General features: G+C 34.0%; 1 long non-coding RNA gene across 1 annotated transcript; it reads right to left on the bottom strand.

Annotated features, from left to right (window-relative positions):
* Nucleotides 1-12,228: 12,228 nt before the first annotated feature.
* On the bottom strand, nt 12,229-14,173 carry LOC104645156 (uncharacterized). The gene is made up of 3 exons (XR_011213456.1): nt 13,158-14,173; nt 12,598-13,078; nt 12,229-12,512 (listed from the first exon to the last, which is right to left on the bottom strand). It is a non-coding gene; the product is annotated as an uncharacterized lncRNA (long non-coding RNA).
* Nucleotides 14,174-19,524: the final 5,351 nt, after the last annotated feature.

The following is a 19,524-nucleotide window of genomic DNA, read 5'->3' as shown; positions in this document are numbered from 1 at the left end:
TGCAATTTTTATGAAAAGTTGTGACTTTAATGGAAAGTTGTGACTTTTATGAAAGGTGACGACCATTCTGAAAGATTGTGACTTTTCCAAAGGTTTGTGACCTTTTCGGTAAGGCACAATAAGAAACTTTTCGCACCACCCTTTCTCTTCTATAAATTGAGGTATTTCCTCTCATTTTAAAATAGAATTAATTGACTTCTTCTTCAACTACTAAATCTAGTATTCTAAGTGTACTTTACTGCCGTTGTGTGGTTCGCTTGACACCGGAGTTTTTGGTATCTATACTCTGGTGGTTGAGATCATTTTACCCTGGGAGGTCATATTCCAAATCAAACCTCGGATACTAGAGGGGAATAATTTCCTTAAGGGGACACTGTGAATTCAGTGGACTTGATCTTTTTCCTATTAAAAATTTCCAAATTCTGATACGTGTTTTACAAATTTTAGATTTTTGAATTAATTTCAGTTCTTCTATTCTTCTGTTCTTCACTGGTTCATTAAACTTGGTAACTTCGTGTTTCTGTAAAGTTTGTTGGAATCAGTAAGATTCTTTAGACACATATAACAACAATTCCTCTTTAAGAAAAATATTTCGTATATTTTTTTTAAATCTGTTTCTGATTCTAGTTTCGCCACTAGTTTTAATTTTCTAGTTGTGAAAATGTTCTTAAACTTTGTTTTCTTACAAAGATGTGCAAAGTTTTGTTTTAAGTATGTTTGGAATACAAGATGAACAACACAGAAGGTATATTATCAGTTTATCTCTTTTGCGATTCTTTTAACCACCTTGTGCTCCTTGTCTTTTATGTTGATCAAACTTGTCCATCGTTTTTTTCTTTATATTTAAATAAATTTGCCGTAAAATTCATTGTGAATTTAGTTCATTTTAATCTATGGTTGTATGTTTACCACTACTTATGGGATATAAATATATGTCTGTGTGAATATTTGTTTCTCCATGCCTACTCACTTGATTATAATCCCAATTAATTGTTTTGTTCTCACTGTGACGTTTAAGCAGTAGTGATTATTCCTCTCCTTTATTCTATACATATTTATCTTTTGAATAATATACAAGTATCATCAGAACCTAGCATAAATTGTGAGATTTGAAGTGATGGTTCATCGTGGTTGTCAAAATTAGAAACTAGCTTATTTTTTATTCGTGTGACTTCAAAAAATTAGTTCTCATCACCTGCCTATGGAGAAAATCTCCCTCTGATTCTCCATTCACAAATTTTGGTAGTGGAGGATATGCGAGTGGATCTTACATGCCGGCGAAGCCACTGGGATTGTCCAACTCAAATCACGTGTGTGGACCAATTTTTTATAGCTTACTCATTTTGAATTGCCTTGATATTCCAATCAAGTTATGGTGGTTTTTTTTTTAATCATTGGACCATCTTGAAGACTAAACATCAACATCCAGGTTTTGCGGGTTATTTTGAGGTGACTGTTTAGTTTGAGTTTTTCTTTTTCTAATGTTGTTTGATCTGTTTTAAGCAATAACATTGTTCTATCTCACCTGTTGCTAGTTCAATTTCCTCTTTATATACTGCTTGATTAGTTCTGTGGTTGGAGCCTTTGGCTATTTATATTTAAGTTTCTTGTTATCTGTTTGAATTGCTGGGTATTCCAACCGTCTGAAGTACTCTATTTAAGGTTATTTAGTTTTCTCTATTTGAATTTAGACCTTTAGTTTCTCCTATTAAAACCTTTATATTTGAGAATTTTAGTAATTTCTCTGTTAATTTTCTTTGATATTGTGAGTTGATAATTGGAAAATGAATGATAACAAGGTAGAAAAAGAAAAAGAAAAATTTCAGATAAGAATAATAGTAAGATTGTTTCTTCTCATAGGTCAGCATCAGTTAAACAATTTGGGTTTCTGTAGAGACTTACGTTAGATTTGCTTAGTATCAAGAATCACTTAAAGAATTTGTTTCTGTTACAACCTTTGCTGAATTCGGGATAGCACGTCTCTTCAAATAATTGGGTGACTGATTAAGGCACCACAAATCACATAACAGGTAATCCTAATACTTTCTTCTAACATTTTAACCACACAGAATACGGTCGTCAATTATTTTAGTTGATGAATCAACTTGTACCAATGTTGAATATGGAGCTACTAAACCAACCTCATTTATCATCATTTCATTAGTATTAAGTCTCCCAAAATAAGCCTTTAATTTAATTTATGTTAGTGAACATACAAGAGACCTTAATTGCTATATCTCTTTTCATGACCTTGGAATGAATCAGGTTAATTGTAAAGGACATATAATGTGATGATCTTTACATTCTTAATAAATGATAATCTCGTTCTATTGCATGCTCGTATTTTCTTTTTATTTCTTTCCTTAGTTAGCTTCTAATATTATTGTATTTATACATATTTACCTTTTTAGCCACCCTAGTCATTACTCACAATCTAAGACCCCAAGAAATTGTTGAATTCATCCCATTATTTTAGTCAACTTTAGCTATTCAATTGGTACAGACAATTGTTAAAAATGAATAGTAATTGGAGTTGAAAAGAAAAGATTTGATAGTTGGCAAATTGGTAAGATTTGCAACCATTTTTGACTTTGCTATGTTTACATATGTCATTAGTGACATAGGTATGGTTTTATCCTTCTATAAATAGAGCATTCTTTCTCATTTGTAGAACCCACCAAGTTAGAGAAAAAAATCATTTTGAGAGCAAAGTGAGGTATTCCATAGACTATACAAGAAAATAGTCTGTGAAGAAAAATAGAGTGTGAGCGATATTTTAGTAAGACGGAAACCAAAAGAGTGTTGTTCCTTTTGAGTGTGTAGTAGTCACTTTGAGTATTGTATTCGTGACTACACAGTATAAAATTTCTTACTATAGTAATATCAATTGCTCCTCTTGACCCGTGGTTTTTTCCCTTATTCAGAAGGGTTTCCACGTAAAATTCTTGGTGTCGTTATTTTCCCATTTTATTTCCATTACTTTTACCATATATACTTTTGTGCTTGTCCGCGTTTTTCCAACAAACTGGTATCAGAGCCAAGGTTTTATCTGAATATGCTCTGTGGTTGCAGCACAGACTGAACTTCCACATCAGAAAAGATTTACTTTGATTTGAAATAACTATATTTTTTGGGAAATCAATGGAAGCCAACACAAGTAGAATGGTTACTTTGAATGGTGTTAATTATGCCATTTGGAAGGGAAAAATGGAAGATCTGCTTTATGTCAAGAATTTTTATAAACCAGTATTTACCACTGTAAAGCCTGATAATATAACAGATGAAGAGTGGAATCTGTTGCATAGACAGGTTTGTGGATTCATTACGCAATGGGTCGACGATAATGTGTTGAACCATATTTCTGGGGAAACACATGCTCGAACCCTATGGGAGCATCTTGAAAGTTTGTATGCTCGAAAGACTGGCAACAACAAAATGTTCTTAATAAAGCAGATGTTGAGTTTGAAGTATCATGATGGTTCTCCGATGACAGACCATCTGAATAATTTTCAGGGGATAATGAACCAGTTATCTGCTATGGGCATCAAATTTGATGAAGAAATTCAAGGCTTGCTTCTACTTGGTTCCCTACCAGATTCATGGGAAACATTTAGAAAGTCATTGTCAAATTCTGCTCCGGATGGTGTGATCTCTATGGATTCCGCCAAGAGTAGTGTCTTGAACGAAGAGATGAGAAAAAAAATTCAAAGTTCCTCTTCGTCGGATGTCCTGATAACTGGCCCCAGGGGGAGAAATAAAACTCGTGGTTCTCAGCATAGAGAACAAAATAGGAGCAAATCCAAAGGCAGACTTAAGGATATTGAGTGCTATCATTGTGTCATGAAAGGTCACACAAAGAAGTTCTGCAGGAAGTTGAAGAGGGAGAACAATAAAGAGGAAACTAAACAAGATGGCAATGGAAATTGCCTAGCCATCGTTACCACCGAAGATCTTGTTACCGTTCTTGATGCAAACATGATAAATATTGCTTGTGATGTGTCAAGCTGGGTTGTGGACACTGGTGCCGCATCTCATGTGACATCTAGGAAGGATTTTTTCTCTTCCTACACTCCTGGTGATTTTGGAACCTTGAGTATGGGTAATGAGACTATTTCTAGGGTGGTTGGTATTGGTACAATTTGTTTGGAAACTAGTATTGGAACTAAACTAGCTTTGAACAATGTGAAACATGCTCCTGATGTTCGTCTGCACCTAATTTCTGTTGGTGTTTTAGATGATGAAGGATATGTTAGTACCAACGGTGATGGAAAATGGAAGCTCATTAAGGGTTCCTTGGTTGTGGCTCGTGGTAACAAACGTCGTGGTCTATACTGGACTATGGCATCTGCTTGTGTTGATATGGTGAATGCAGTTGAGAGCGATAACTCTTCAACATTATGGCACAAGAGGCTTAGCCACATTAGCGAGAAAGGACTTAATGTTCTAGCCAAGAAGAAATTATTGTCAAATTTTCAAAGTGCTAAATTAGAAAAATGTGAGCACTGCTTGGCTGGTAAACAAAATAGAGTTTCCTTTATGTCCTACCCTCCTTCGAGAAAGACAGAGTTGCTTGAGTTAGTGCACTGTGATTTATGTGGTCCAATGAATACAAAGACATTGGGTGGTGCACTTTACTTTGTCACTTTCATTGATGACTGCTCGAGAAAACTTTGGGTCTATGTCTTGAAGACTAAAGACCAAGTGTTAGGTGTCTTTAAGCAGTTTCAGGCTTCAGGTGAAAGAGAAACTGGAAAGAAATTGAAATGTATCCGTACTGATAATGGTGGTGAATATAGTGGACCATTTGACGAATACTGCAAGCATAAAAGTATTAGACACCAGAAGACTCCTCCTAAGACTCCCCAGCTTAATGGTTTGGTTGAGAGGATGAACAGGACCTTGATGGAAAGAGTTAGATGTTTGCTTTCTGAAGCAAAGTTGCCGAACTCATTTTGGGGTGAGCTTTATTGACCGCTGCACATGTTATTAATCTATCTCCTGCTGTTACTTTGCAAAGTGATGTGCCAAATAGTGTTTGGTATGGAAAGGATGTTTTCTATGACCATTTGAGAGTATTTGGTTGCAAAGCTTTTGTGTATGTGCCGAAAGATGAGAGGTCAAAATTAGATGCCAAGACAAGGCAATGCATCTTCATTGGATATGGCCTAGATGAATTTGGTTACAGGCTATATGATCCAATTGAAAAGAAACTTGTGAGAAGCCGTGATATTATTTTCATGGAGAATCAAACAATTGAAGATATTGACAAAGCAGAGAAGGTAGAATCTTCAAGTTTTGATGGTATAGTTCATCATGATGAAGTTCTTCACACAAGTGTGCATGATGTTGTTGGGTTTGATAATCATGGTGACGCCCAAAATCATGTATCAAATCAACTTGTTGATGTTGATAATAACAATGATATTATTATTGATGATCCTGTTGCTCATGAAGTTGTGGACGAATCAAAAATTCCGCTTCGGAGGTCCACAAGACAGCGATTTCCTTCCTCCCGTTATTCACCCAATGAGTATGTGTTACTCACTAACGGGGGAGAACCTGAATGTTATGAGGAGGCCATGGAAGATGAGCACAAGAATCAATGGATTGAAGCCATGCAAGACGAGATGAAGTCTTTGCATGAGAATCACACTTATGAGTTGGTAAAATTGCCCAAGGGCATGAGAGCTTTGAAGAACAAGTGGGTGTTCAAAGTTAAAGTTGAAGAACACAACTTGAATCCCAGGTACAAATCTAGATTGGTTGTTAAGGGATTCGGTCAAAGGAAAGGTATTGACTTTGACGAAATATTTTCTCCTGTTGTGAAAATGTCCTCGATTCGCACAGTTCTGGGTTTGGCTGCTAGTCTTAATTTAGATATTGAGCAGATGGATGTGAAGACGGTTTTCCTTCACGGTGACCTAGAAGAAGAGATTTATATGGAACAACCTGAGGGCTTCAAAGTAGATGGTAAAGAAAATTTTGTATGCAAACTCAAAAAGAGTCTCTATGGCCTAAAACAAGCTCATAGACAGTGGCACAAAAAGTTTGAATATGTTATGGGGGAGCAAGGTTATAAGAAGACTTCTTCAGATCATTGCGTATTTGTACAAAAATTTTCTGACAATGATTTTATCATCCTTTTGTTGTATGTGGTGATATGTTGATTGTGGGCAAGAATACATCCAAGATTGACGAGCTAAAGAAAGAGTTGTGTAAGTCTTTTTCTATGAAAGACTTGGGTCATGCCAAGCAAATTTTGGGCATGAGAATTACTCGTCTTAGAGATAAAAGGAAGATTTATTTATCCCAGAAGAAGTACATTGAACGCGTATTGGAGCGCTTCAATATGAAGAATGCTAAGCCTGTTAGTATACCTCTTGCTGGTCATATGAAGTTGAACAAGAAGATGTGTCCTACAGCTAGGGAGGAAAAAGAGAACATGGCCAAAGTTCCATATTCCTCCGTCGTCGGAAGTCGAATATATGCAATGGTGTGCACTAGACCTGATATTGCTCACGCAGTTGGTGTTGTTAGTAGATTTCTCGAAAATCCGAGAAAAGAGCATTGGGAAGCTGTGAAATGGATACTCAGGTATCTTAGAGGAAGCTCAGATGAATGCTTGTGTTTTGGAGCATCAAATCCAATCTTGTAAGGCTATACAGATTCTGATATGGCAGGTGACCTTGATAACAGAAAATCCACTACTGGATATTTGTTTACTTTTTTAGGGGGAGCTATATCATGGCAGTCAAAGTTGCAGAAGTGTGTTTCACTATCTATAACTGAAGCTGGGTATATTGCGGCTACTGAAGCCGGCAAGGAGATGATATGGCTAAAGCGATTTCTTAAAGAGCTTGGTTTGAATCAGATGGAGTATATTGTCTATTGTGACAGTCAGAGTGCAATAGACTTGAGCAAGAACTCCATGTACCATGCAAGAACAAAACACATTGACGTCAGATATCATTGGATTCGTGAGAAAGTGGAGAATGAATCATTTCACGTCAAAAAGATTCACACAAGTGAAAATCCTGCAGATATGCTGACCAAGATGATACCAAAAGACAAGTTCGAGTTATGCAAAGAACTTGTGGGTATGAGCTCTCTCTAAAGAAGTTGAAGATACCTTCTTCCAGTAAATGGGACTGGAGGGGGAGATTTGTTGAATCCATCCCATTGTTTTAGTCAACTTCAGCTATTCAATTGGTACAAGCAATTGTTAAAAATGAATAGTAATTGGAGTTGAAAAGAAAAGATTTGGTAGTTGGCAAATTGGTAAGATTTGCAACCATTTTTGACTTTGCTATGTTTACATATGTCATTAGTGACATAGGTATGGTTTTATCCTTCTATAAATAGAGCATTCTTTCTCATTTGTAGAACTCACCAAGTTAGACAAAAAAATCATTTTGAGAGCAAAGTGAGGTATTCCATAGACTATACAAGAAAATAGTCTGTGAAGAAAAATAGAGTGTGAGCGATATTTTAGTAAGACGGAAACCAAAAGAGTGTTGTTCCTTTTGAGTGTGTAGTAGTCACTTTGAGTATTGTATTCGTGACTACACAGTATAAAATTCCTTACTATAGTAATATTAATTGCTCCTCTTGACCCGTGGTTTTTTCCCTTATTCAGAAGGGTTTCCACGTAAAATTCTTCGTGTCGTTATTTTCCCATTTTATTTCCATTACTTTTACCATATATACTTTTGTGCTTGTCCGCGTTTTCCCAACAGAAATCCCCATAGATTGTGAAGAAACTAGGAAATTCTTAACTATCTAACTGCTGCTATCTACTACATCGATTGAGCAACCCTCTAGTGCAGCATAACTATCAAAAACTGAATCAAGTGGCAGATATTTTAGCTGAGGAAAGGACTAGGTTACAAATGGACAACTCCTTTCTGTTATTAGTAGTTTCTCCCTAGTTTGCAATGAAGAAGTTGAAAGCAGAGAAAGCAGGATCTTCTTTTGCTAGATATATTAGGTCAACTAGTATTAGTAAGTATTGTAATTAATCTCTACCTCCCATCCCAAATACTGCAGTGTTCTTTTACTATAGATCTTGTAATGATGCATATCAAGATATAATATATTACTCCCTTCGTTTAAAAAATAATTATCTCCTTTCCCTTTTAGTCTGTTTTAAAAAGAATATAATGACCTCTCTTTTTGATAATAGTTTACTTTCAACTTTCAACATGACATATTTAAGGTCACAAGATTAAGGTCAATTTGGTACATTTGACATAACTTTAATTTAAGATCACAAGATTCAAAAATCTTATTTATTTTCTTAAGCTCCGTGTCTAGTCAAACAAGTTATTATCTGTGAAACTAAGGGAGTACATCTTTTTGTACCAAAAAAGAAGTTATTCTCTTCAATTCCTTTCACAATTACAAAGAAGTAATACCTATATTAAAATGAATAACGCAAACCAAAACATAATTGAACAATAAAATAATGAGGCCAATCACATCCTTTTCATGCACTATGATAAGATTGAATATATAGAATTACTCCAATAAAGGGGGGAATATAAAAGTCCTATTATATGTTTGATTTTTTTTAATTAGAATTCTTTCCATTTATAGGCAAAAATGAAGCCTAAATCTCAAGTTGGATTATAAAACAAACAATATTTACTTAGGTTCAATTAGAGATACTTAAAAAGGAAATCATTAAACATAATCCTCATCATTTTATTTCTAGAAGTGAACTTTTTTTTTGATTATTTTCTAATTATATTGAACCCTCAGTAGCTTTCGCTCAAATCCTACATATTATTTTAATCGCAAAAAAAGATGACTTGTTTCGAAAAATCGATCAAACTTATGACATGAAGAGAAATCGATTTTCAAAAATAACAGAGTCGCCACTTATTTTTTAAAAAAAATAAGAAAACTTTAATCTATTTCAAAAGATTTAAACAGATAAAATCGATTGAAATAAAAAGAATTTAATTTCAATATATTCTGAAAAAGTATTAGGCCCTCGAAATGTCCATTAACTTACGGTTAACCGGCCATAGGACTTTTTAAAATTTAACTAAGTTTAAGTAAAGAAAAATAATATTAAATTGTTACTTTTAAGTAAAAGACGGCATAACTCTTATTTACACAAAATAAACTATATGTAGCTAAACATATAAATAATCAAATAATAGATATTTCAAGATTAAGAAAGACTATATTGGAAAACTTAATTAAATTAAACCATAAAAAGATAAAGTTAGTTAATCAATAACAAATAAATAAAGAGGAAAATAGGGAAAATTGAACTTGGGCCATTTTTCCCAAATTCTCAAATCTGATGGGCCTAAGTCCTGTCTTAAGACTAAACAAATTGCCCAAACAATGGGCTTTGGTCCAATCCTTCCAAAGAATCTGCTGAAATTCCCTTGGGCTTTTGGACCACTTCTCTGAAAAATATGTGTATATTTTTTAAGGAAAATTGTATATAATAGCAAATTAATAACCTAAAATAAATGGAGTAGCTAGGGTTTGATTTAATTGTGCTCCATAACAAACGCTTGCAAAAAATTGTCAAGCGCCTCTCTCCCAAATATTTCGCTCGCCACTCTCCACCAATCTCTCACTCGCTTCCTCACTTTTTATACAAACACAAATGTATTAAAATTGTTTCTAATTGTATAAAGCAGAGAAAATTGTTTAAATACATATATTTTTGTTTCCCTCTCTCCCCTCTTTCAGATCTCACTCGCCACTCTCCCAAATTCGTTCGCCACCCTCGCCTTTCTCACTTATACAAACAGAATCGAAATGTATAAATTGTGTTTCTGTTTGTATAAAGCATGAGAAAATTGTATATACACATGCAAATACATATATTTTCGTCCTATACACTTATAATTATACAATAAAAATATTCCCTGCCCTGTTTCTTTTGTGTTTCTCACTTTCTCGTTTTATACAATTTTCAAATTGTATCTAATTTCTCTCTTTCTCGTTTTATACAATTCGATTCAATTGTATATTCCTTGTCAAGTCTCTTTTATCTTTCTCTCTTTCTCATTTTATACAAGTTCAAATTGTATATAATCGTTCTATACACTTATAATAATACAATTCGTTTTTATATAGTTCTATGCCCAAGTGTCTTTCTCTTTCTTGTTTTATACACTTCGTTTTATATAATTTGCTTCAATTGTATATGTATAGCGAATTATACAGTTTCTATGTTTGTTATGGAGCGCAATTATGCAAACGTTGCTATAGCATACAAATATGAATTTTTATTTGCTATATGTGAAAGTTGCCCTATTTTTTTATGTCTACCACTGTATATGGGTTGTATCTCAACTTGTTTTTAGCTTTTACGTATATTCAATTTCCAGCCCCTGTACTGCCTTTCAACCTGTTTGTGGCTATTTTTGGACTCAATAAAGGGAAACATTTCCAACGAGAAAATGCAAGGAGAATTTGGGCAGATTTCACAACAAAAAGAAGAAAGAAACGAGTTAGTAAGTAAAAAAGAACACACATTAACCAGGAAATATTTGTATACGAGGAATCGAATTAATGAAAAATGGATTTTATGGCCTGCTAGAATTTGGCCCAACATTTGGCTTCTTAAAATAATTAGGCTAGAAATGAATTTGCGTTCACCATACCAATCTATATTATAGCCAATTGAAGTCCCAAACATAGCCAAATTGAATAATTGAATTAATGAGTGAAATTGGCTAAAAAGTAAGATCAATTAACATAACGATCTTCTTAATCTTGACGAAATAAAATAATCATTTTAATTATAAACAATTATATAAACCAAATTAATTGTCAAAATATTTTACTAAAAATAAAATCTTTTTAAGATGATTTTCGAATATTGACGAAATATACTAATTATGTACAAAATTATATAAAACAAATTTGTAATTTTAAATATATATATATATATATATATATATATATATATATATATATATATATATATATATATATATATATATATATATATATATATATATATATATATAATGACCAAAACTACTTTAAAATAAACATGAAATATATTTGAATTTTTATAAAAATTAGTTATTATAAATTGTTTAAAAATTAATTATTATTAAGGAGGATCAACGCATATGAGTAAATTCAAATGAACTATGGTAGATTCAAAATCTTGAATCCATCAGGTCATGATTACTGCAAAGCTAATAATTATCTAGGACTTTGTACATATGTATTATAAATTTCCTAAACAAAGTACATATAATAAATTTTGGACCTATTTAATCAAAGGAGTTACACTTGAATCGTGAACTTTGAGTCATAAACTTCTAATTTTAAATCTCACCTTCTATATGTGATATTTAACACCATTATTTTAATATAAAATTTAGGAAGAATAGTCTGGTGGATCCTCGTACTTGTATCGGATTGTATTATGGATACTCATACTTAGCATTTTGTCATCTGGACCCCTGAACCTATTCAAAACCAACATTTTAAATACTTTTTTTTTGATGTGGCATCCTATGTGGAATTAACCCACATGGAATGTGTGATTCAGTCGAAGGAAGAGCGTGAGACGCCTTAAAAAGGAACTAACGGTCATATTTTGACCTTTAAAAGATATTTCTTCTTCTTTAATTCACTCAACACCATTGTTAATTCCTTTTTGAGTTTTTTTCTTTCTTTTTTTCTCAATCTCTTGTAAAAAAAATTCTCTTTTATTTTTGGCGTCTTTTATTTTTTCCTTCAACCTACTCGTATCATTTTTTTTTGTTTGATTCTATTGTATTTTTGTTGGTCTTCATGATGACAATTCGATGTTGCTACTGTGGAATATATGTTGAACTAAAGACATCAAGAACACCAACTAATCTTGAAAGAATGTTTTGGGCTGCCAAAAATAATCATCCGGCAATGGGTGTGGATTTTTCCGATGGGCTGATGCTAATGAACAATACAACATCAACAATTCAGCAACGAGTTCAAGGCAAGCAAGACAGGGAAGACAAGGAACACATAGAAGACAACGAAGGCAATGAAGACAAGGATCAAAAACTAGTATTGATATCACTGTTATTATGATTGTTGTTATTTGGTTTGTAGCTGTTATATTTAATATATATATTGATTTGTACTATGTGTTATTTGATAATGAAATTAATTGCATTTACGTAAGAAATCTGAATAACTTCATTCAAGCACATATTCGTACAAGAAAAACAAAGTCTTCCCAATAGCAATTTAACACAAATTCATATACAAAACAGTTGGGATCAAGTCATTAATCAAAATAAAGTTAGTTGGGGATCATGTCATTAAGCTAAATAAAGTGAAATCTAATGTGTTCCTTGAGTGACTTGAGTGCTTGGTGTGCCTTGAGTGCTTCTGTAACTTTCCTCTCGTAGCTGCCTTTGAGTAATTGCAGCTCTTCCCTTCCACCTTAGTCCTTTGGGTTTATAACCAAGATCAATATTGGTAGGAGTTGAACTTGTCAATGTAGCACTATGTAATACCCTATAAATATTTTCAGACTGAGAGAATAACAAAAGTCTTAACCCAGAGATGAAATAATATCAATTAAACCAATTTAATGTGTTTAAATGATAAAATAAATACCCTCTCAGTTGTCTTCGCTTGTTTTTGTCTTGGTTTCTTATAGTCAAGAGATGCACCTCCTCTCAAAGTTGTGCTAGTTTTTCTTTTTTTGGCCAGTTGCACTAGAAGTTGATTGTTGAGTGAAACTTGGAACTGCCCTTGGACCTGCACATGGAACTTCCCTTGGACCTTCACATAAAACTGCCCTAGGACCTGCACTTGGATATGAACAGGGAACTTCCCTTGGACCTTCACTTGAAACTACCCTAGGACCTACACTTGGATCTGCACATGGAACTTCCCTTTGACCTGCACTTGGACCTGCCCTTAGAACTGCCCTTAGACCTGCACTTGGACCTGCACATGGAACTTCCCTTGGACCTTCACTTGTACCTGCACATGGAACTTCCTCTGGACCTTCACCTATACCTGCACGTGGAGTTCTAGTGGCAACATTTGAAGTTCCAACACTTGCATCACTTGTTCCAGCACCAACATTTTACTACAAGCATAGAGGCATTAAAGCACAACTTACCAAAGTATAAAATTTAATAACAAAGAGATATAAAAACTCAACTTACCAGAGTTGGACATCCTGTCTTATTATGTCCAAAAGTCTTACACACAGAACATTTCATTTTTCTTCCCTTCCTTGTAGCCTTTCCAAACTTCTTCTTAACTGGCTCATCACTATCTTTTCTCCAATTTTCGGGCTTTCTAGCATGGATGTTATTTCAGGTGGTTCAATGGCTGGTCTATCACTTTTTGGCCACATCTTAATGTTTGTCATAGGTTGAATAAATTTGTTATATGCTTTCAGGTATGTTTTCTTCTTATACCAGTGGTCGACAAATGACTCAACAACCCAATCTTAAAATGAATTGTTGTAAGTGCATGACCACAAGGAATTCCCTTTAATTGCCATGACCTACAACTACACACCTTCTTTTTAGGTCAACAACATGTTTATATGGTGGATCATGAATCTCAAAGCCATGATCACCACTAAACCTTACCTCACAATTATCTGCAATTTCAGCATTTTTTCTATGAATATCCATAGCCATAGGTGATACATCAGTAATACATTTTTCTGAAAATTCTCTCATTTAATTCATTCTTTCCATAACTTTGACTCTTATTTCCTATAGCATAGTGATTATTGATTTGAACCTAGCACCTACAATCCAACTGTTGAAAGTCTCACACATGTTGTTCTCAACCACATCACACTTGCTATGTTCTTTAAAATATTCCCTACACCATGCTTCCTTGTTATACTTAAATAGTGTTTCTATAATGCCTTCTCCTAACTCGCTTAAATCATCAAGTTTGGACTATGAAATTACCTCAAATGGTGCCCTAACAATCTGTCGGAATTTTCTTCTCCTTTCTTCACCCCTCCAGTCTTTTTTCCAGTTTGCCCATATATGCCTAGCGTACCATCTGATTTAAGCATTTGACAATACATTAATAAATACAAGATGAAGACCCTGTCAAAAAAGAACATTTGACTACAACAATGTTAAATATCAAATACTCAAAAAATGAAAGAATAAATTTAACAAATAATATAGTAATACCTTTTGCATATCAGACATCACTGTTAGTCTTTCACCTTCTTTAAACTCCAAATCATGTCTGATGCACTTGAGAAACCAAGACCATGTCTTCTTGGTTTCTTTATCAACTACTGCCCATGCTATAGGGTACATCTGATTATTTCCATCTTTGGAAATGCAAGTTAACATTTCACCTTTTCATACACCTTTAAGAAATGCACCATCTAAACCAATAATCCTTCTATACCCCTCTTTCCATCCACTTTCTAAGGAACCAAGACAAATATAAATGCTCATAAACACCTCTTTTCCTGGAAGTGTGTTCTTGGATGTCCTAATAGATACATTAGTTTTAGAATTTGTGGTCTTTAATTGCTCAACATAATCATAAAACCTAGAAAACTCCTCTCTAAAATCTGTCATATGTTCATTCATAACTCTCAGTTTTGCCTTTCTACAACTTATTTTACTAACATACAAACCATACTCCTTTTGTATCAAAGATTGAATCTGATGTAGTTTGATGGTAGACTCACTCATAATCCTCTATTTGTAATGTTTACTAATTCAAATGGGGTTACACAGTTTGTTTCTTGTTCTTTTAAAACCCTTTTGAACTGGAAAATATGTTTTAACACTGAAGTTTCCAGTGTTACCTAGGACAACTTATTTTCTTACAATGTGCCCATACACTTTCCTTCTCATTAGGTTTCAACTTAATATTAACACCCTTCTGAATAGAGTAAGTTTGCAGTGCCTCGTTGAACTCAATGTTATTCAAAAATACCATATACAGTTGAATACAAACCTTTTTAGCAGTTGGATTAAAGTAGACCTTTTTACTTTCCTTCCTAGGTGGTGGATCTACCACTTCATCATCCCCAACAGGTTTCCCTTCATCTTCACTAATGTCACTACTAAGATCCGAGCTATCAAAATAAGGGTCATCACCACCCAAATTTCCTTCAAATATAACCCTTCTCTCCTTATAAATGTCTTCAAAACAGCATCTATACCTACAGAACCAGATGGTATCTCATCTAGATTTACTCTATCAGCCTTCTCTTTAACTTGTTCTTGAATGTTAGACTGCCTAGCTTGAGAAACTCCTCATCCAAATCACTCAAATCAACAATATTTTCATCAAGATCATAGAGTGAATCAGAGTCAGAATGTTCTTCAACTCTAGGAGCAGTATCTTGTTCTTCAACTAAAGGTGGCTGCTCTTCAATTAAAGGGGACTGATTTTTGTTTAAATTCCTATTTTCTTTTTCAGCAAATGGTTGAAATGAGGACACATCAGCCCTATCTATTTGTGGGGAGGATGACAAATCAACCTTATTTTTATGTGGGGAGGAGGAGACATCAGCACTATCCTTTTGTGGAGATGAGGACACATCAACATTAGTGCTAGGCAATTCAAGTATCTCCTCAACAACTAAAGGTATACTAATGGGATGTACAAAATATACATCAACAAAATCAGCAGCCTTCAAACCATTAAGAAATTTTAGAACATCATGATCAGTATTTAACATGTAAAAAATACCCTTCTTGTTGACTCTACATCCAAATTTCTCAACATTTTCAACACTCAATTCCAATGCTATTTTACGAAACAACATAATAAGAAACTCATCTACATCTATATTAATATTTTCAACACTAGTTATTCCATTGTCATACCTTAAAGTAGGATCGATATAAAATAGCCCTTATAATGAAATTGAAGTGTCACTATAGTTAAAGTCATATCTTCAGATGCCTGTAAAGTCAAATGAAAAACAACTACAGTTAAAATTTAAAGGCATAAAATTACCAGGACAAAAACAACTACTTTTAAAGGGAAAAAACAAACATAAACTTAACATGAAAAACAACTACAGTTAAAAGGGTAAACATACCACGGTGTAACACAAATAGCCCTAAATTTTTTAAGAAAATACCAGTAATAATTAGACAGGAACTTACCATAATTGTAATTTTTGTTCAATGGACCACTAACACTATCAATATCCAAGACAATTGACCAAAAATAGAATATTAATTTTAGTCGAAATTGGAATTTTATGGAAAAACCCTAGAATCTACTCGAATTCACGGAACATGTCATTGAAGTCAGTCGAAGTCATTAATCAACTAAGAAAGTGTATAGCACTAACATTACACCCAAACCAAAGTAAAATCCCCAAAAAATTTCAGAAATTTGAATGATAATTGATCCTCTAATCAAACAAATATGCACAAGAAAGTGAAAAGAATAAAAAATTAACACAAGAGCAAGAACTTACAATAATAGTCGGAGTGGAACTGAGCTTCAACTGAGAAAATCTATGGCAAATCACAAACGATTCTTAGTGGAGAAATCGTATAGAGGAGAAGAGGAGAAGAGAGAAAAGGAGAAGAGGAAAATCCATAAAAGTTTTCAAAATTTCGATGAGATTTGGACTATTCTTAGTTGGACGATTTACCACGTGGATTTCGTACGTGGACTCTTATTTTTTATTTTTGGCCAACATGTACGTGGTTTATGCAACACGCGCGTTACCACATAAAAAAAGAGTTCAAAATTTTGGTTTTGGATAGATTCAGGGGTCCAGATGACAAAAGGCTAAGTATGAGTATCCATAATACAATTCGATACAAGTACGAGGGCCCACCAGACTATTCTGTCTAAAATTTATCCTCGAATTAACAAACACTATAGTCAAATGTTGAACTAACATTATATTAATTATAAAATGTTATTTCTTATCCACCAAACAAACGATTCTAAATGAATCGTTACACATACATAAAGAAATTAATGATTTCTTAGTAGAAACAATAAAAAAAGAAGCTAACTTCTTCTTTTTTCTTCATCAGCCGTTCTCAAACGCTTCATTTTTTTATCAATCTTTTGCAGATCTTGAATTTTTTACGAAAAGAAATACACAAAAAAGCAATAGAGAAAATTAGAAGAAAAAACATGAGATGCTCAAAGAGTTGAATTTATGCAACCTCTTAATAACAAGATTACATGAATTTAAACTTAGACTTACTGGAAGCTAAGTGGTCACACAACTTATGATTAACAGTCATTACATTCATTCAACTTTGTTTTCTTCTTCCAAAAGACACACAACTTTGCCTAGTAAGCTTACATGATTATTTTAGTTGAAAATGTATTTTTCATACCTCTCAAGAGCTACTTCACAGTTGGAGAGGAATTCGAATGAGCCAAAACGTTCAATATATTGTGTGCTTCACTTTAGTCATTGTTAGGGGTCACCTGGTCCTTTTTCCTTTCCGTGCTTCATTTCGAAGCATCAAGAGAGCTTTGAGGTGGAGGATCAAATAGGGTATTCTTTACTAATAATCTTTAGTCTCAAATTGCGTGCCCCCATAGAATTTTCTTAAATGTCCTAACTAGTGAATCCACTTTAGTGAATAATAGATTTGTACGGATTCTACCTTGAAAAGTAGATTCACCTTCTTTCGGTATGAGGGATATATATCCCACTACAAAAAAATATAAAAATTAGGGAGGTTTTATCATGGAGGTTAACTCAACCCCCAGAAGTTGTATCAAATTATGGAGGTTTGATTAACCCCTACAATTTTTGGTACAATTTCGGGAGTTAATAACCCCAGGAAAGTTGAAATTTTATAATATCTAGGCGCTAATTTTTATATGCCTTGCTCATTTTCTCTTTTCCTATTTTCTCGCCATTAGGGTCGAAGATAAACTGAAAAATGAGATCTGTAGAATTCATTGTGGCTTAGATACCACTGTGTTCTTCCATATTAGCAGTGGTTGGAGCAGTAAGAGATGGCAGATAGTTGTTTGTTCATGGAGGCCATGGTTTATGGCATAATGTGATAATGAAAGTACCTTCAGTATTGTTTGTTCTATGCTTGGCACCAAGTCAAGAGAATCTTCTCGAAGGTTTTTAATTAAAGACCGCATATCATAGGTTCTCTAACTTGTTATCGTCTTCAATTTCTGCTAAATACTCCTAAATTTTTTAATTTTTGGTTCTAGGATTTGTACATACATCTTCATCCCCAATCAATTCTCCAATGCTCTGCCTCCATACTTCTCTTTTCCTCTATCACTTCTTCGTTTTTGTTGAGATGATGCACTATTTGAGTTAGTTAGAGGATCAGATTGGTAGATACAATAAATTAAGTGTTCCATACAGAGTTAGTTGAGTCGGTTAGGATTAAATTCTACAGATTAGATATTTTACTTGATCTGTTATACATGTATATATATGGATGATAGTACTTGGAATAAGATACTTTTTTCCCCTAATCAATCTTCTTCATTTCATCTCCTTACAGTTAACAAAATTCATCTCTCCTCCATTAATAGAGGTTCAGTAAGCTTGATAGATCTCTTTTTTGACATGGTATCAGAGCACATTGTGTTGTTTCTCTCTCAAGCTTACTTCACATAAATCAATAGTTTTCGTTCCGAATCTATCATTCATTGATCATGGTTTCCACCGAAACTCAATTGATCATCCACTCTACTTGCATCCAGTTGAAAGTGCTGGATCTACACTTGTGCCGATTGTTTTCGATGGTACCGGATACAGATCTTGGAGGAGAGGAATTTTGCGAGGTATGGCAGTGAAAAATAAAATGGGGTTGACTCAATGAAAAATGCGCCAAGCCTGCTGCAACAGATCCAACTTACGGGCAATGGGAGAGATATGATGACATGGTCACCTTGTGGATTTTGAATTCACTCTCAAAGGACATCATAGATAGCCTTCAACACGTGAATACTGCCCAAGAACTATGGAAAGAACTGGAGGATAGATATAATCAACCAAATGGTGCAAGCGCGTTATCAACTCCAAAGAGAGATCACTGATCTAACTTAGGGAACACTTGACATTATCGGATACTATACAAAATTGAGGCGTTTTCTAAAGAGCTAAATGCATTGTATATGAGTGATTCATGCAGTTGTGCCTGCATATGTGGAGTGCAGATAAATGTGCACAAAACTGAACAAGACAAACAGTTGATTCAATTTCTGATGGGGCTTAACGAGATCTACACTGTGGTAAGGGAGAATATCTTAATGATGAACCCTTTTCCATCTATAGCACATGGTTTCTCAATTCTTATTCAAGAAGAAAAGCAAAGAGAAGTCCGACCTCCAAATCACTCTCTCGTGGAATCCACTCTAAATGCTGCGGTATACAATAATGGAAAAAATAATTTCAGGACTAACTACGCTCAACAAACAAATGGTAGTACGAGTAGCACTAATGGTGGTAGAGCTAATCACTCATCACATAAGCCACACACAAACAGACTTTGTCATATTTTTTGTGACTATTGCGAAAAATCAAGACACATTAGAGAGAAATGTTCCAGGTTGCATGGG

This window comes from Solanum lycopersicum, chromosome 12, assembly GCF_036512215.1.
Source record: "Solanum lycopersicum chromosome 12, SLM_r2.1".
Classification (NCBI taxonomy): domain Eukaryota; kingdom Viridiplantae; phylum Streptophyta; class Magnoliopsida; order Solanales; family Solanaceae; genus Solanum; species Solanum lycopersicum.
Note: the sequence above shows the minus strand (reverse complement) of the source record. Positions and strands in the feature narration are given on the sequence as shown.